We start from the raw sequence: 2,622 nt of genomic DNA on the forward strand, positions 1-2,622 counted from the left end.
TATCCCAGGTGACCCTAGCTTGAGTCAAGTTAACAAAAACATAAACAAAACAAACCCCTAACCAGCACAGGTTTCAATCTCTAAAACCTACGATGTCTCCTTTTATAGCAAAAGCAACTTGGAAGATGTGATTAAATTTCTTGGCAGGAGGAGATTATCTTTATCTGTGAGCCTAAAATGCAATGATTTTTAGGCCAGGGGAGATTAGAGTATGAAAGAACAGGTGACAGTGTGACCACAAAGGCAAAGACAGGAGCGATGTGATACTTCCAGGAGTAAGGGGATGCAGGCATCCACAGAAGCTGAAAAGAACGATGCCGTGCCTAGCAACTTTCCTACTGCAGCTCCACGTTGAGCCTTAGAGCTCATGTTCCCTAACACGACCCTTTTGCAATAATCACACAAGAAGTAGATTTCCTTGCATTCTTACATTGAGTCTGGCAACCAATGATAGGGCATTGGGGCAGCAGCTCTCTCTAGCATGTCTGTTGTATAAATAGGTCAGGCATGGAAAGTGGGCACGCTAATCAGTGACAGCGACAGCTCAGAGGAAATGATCTTTCTTCTTGACATTTGCAGGCAAGAGTAACCCCTCATCTCCAGCTGATTACAATTAGATATACATCACTTGGGTAAGCCTCCAGAGGTGAGAAGGTACCCATCAATCTGGGATAATCGCTCTCCTATTTATAACCTGCCTGTACTTGAGTTTCCCAGCAAGATGGCTCTTTAGGGACAAGACTTCCCACCTTCTCCGACCGGCTAGCTTATTGTAAGTTGCCTCTCAATTGAATGGTTTCTATAGGGAATAAGTGGAGTAACTCCTCTACATGGAAGCATCAGGATATAGAGCTGTGTATAGTTTTATAAGCAAATGCTCACTGCGATATTTATAATATGCTATGTCACAGAGGATTTGTTAACATAGTATATTTATAAAAGAGAACTTTATGCAGCCATTAAACATTAATGGGGCATTTCCTGACTCAGTTCAGAGTCATCATGTGTGATGCATAACTACTAAAGGCAGTCTTATCTATCTATCTATCTATCTATCTATCTATCTATCTATCTATCTATCTATCTATCTATCTATCTATCTGTCAATTCTGCAACTTTATTTGACATTCATCAGGTTAGCTCTCATCCACATTGACCGTCTGTAGATTTTGGAATGTGGTAACAGCCGTATAAGTTGCCAGTGTGTAGAGCTTGTTTGGAGACTCCTCATCTTTGTTACGTTTTCTCAACAAATGTACCCGGATGTGATATGGAACATTCCTTATTCCCTTGGCCCAGATGACTTTATTGAGCTTTGTTGTGTCAATGCGCACATCTGGAGTCCCCATCTCCTTTATGGCAAATGTCTGGATTTCTCTGAGTGCTCTTCTTGAAGCCCACCCCATGGATGTGCTTGTGAATGTTGGTGTATTCTTGGGTCACGACCTTGTTGATGGCAGAACAGCCCTTCTTCTTGCCACCCTTCTTGCCGGGAGCCATTCTGCCAGGCCCAAGTAGGAAAGGATGGGCGCAGAGGATCATGGGAAGGAAAGTCATGTTGAGGCACAACTTCCCTAAGTTATGTTTTAAACAAATGAACAACAAAATAGTAGATGGAAGTAGTCATTACTGGCTTTCCTGGTTGGTAGAATTTAGAAAACCAAGTTGTAAAAATACATTTGTTTGTGTCGCCTAAGAGTGACACAGCAACAACAAAAATTTCCCCTGAAAGGCTCACAGGCAGGCCTTATGGGATCGTAGAATGTAGCCGGTCAAAAGAACTTGCTGCTTTTAACAAGCAGCAGCAGAGACCTGGGTCCTCACATCCTGTGCAGTAATGCAGTTGCCTCAGGAGTTTGTAGCTGTTTTCTTATGCATCTGGAAGGGACTCATTGTTCTTAACTGAAAGAAGGCAGGACTCCATGAGATCATGCCTTACTGAGGACTGAAAACTGTTAATTGGCGTGCAGTTGGGTGAGTTGAATAAACGCATCCCAAATTTCTTCAAGATGTGACTAAGGACCTTGCTACCGACCCCATCAGGTACAACCACAGCTAGTAGTGCCTTGTGCAGAAGCCATCACAGCGGAGCTGGCATCTGCCCTCTATTCAGTGGGAATATTCTATTCTATTATCATCTCAGAAGACACCTAATTGAAAAATTATGCTCCATATGGAGTTCTGCTGGAGCTTCTGGTTTGTTTGTTTGTTTGTTTGTTTTTTTCCCAAGGATTTTTTCCAAAATATGATTTTAGAAATACATTAGACTGAACACGTTTTCATATTATTTCATTTCACAGTCATGATAAATCTGTAAATGATCCAGATTAAGGTAGTATCTGAATTCAGATTAAGGTAATAACATGATGCCTACTTCAGAACTTTGCTATAGACAGAATTTCTTCCCCCTGTCTCTGCTTTGGGTCCATTTACTGATTTTGACTCCTAGAGGCAGCACAAACTATTTAGCCTAATGATGTTTTCCTAAGTTTAGCTGTTAAAGGAAATGCAGAAGCCAAGTGCTCCCACGTGCCCGTTTTCTGCATAACTATCACCAGAGGGCTTAAAACTTTACACAGTCACTAAGATGGATGGAAAGTCTCTCTGCTAACTCAGCTCTTT

The 2,622-nt window shown here is 41.8% G+C and overlaps 1 pseudogene; it reads right to left on the reverse strand.

Annotated features, from left to right (window-relative positions):
- Nucleotides 1-1,136: 1,136 nt before the first annotated feature.
- LOC110329190 lies at nt 1,137-1,518 on the reverse strand (annotated as a pseudogene).
- Between the last annotated feature and the right edge of the window lie 1,104 nt (nt 1,519-2,622).

Source organism: Mus pahari, chromosome 11, assembly GCF_900095145.1.
Source record: "Mus pahari chromosome 11, PAHARI_EIJ_v1.1, whole genome shotgun sequence".
NCBI lineage: Eukaryota > Metazoa > Chordata > Mammalia > Rodentia > Muridae > Mus > Mus pahari.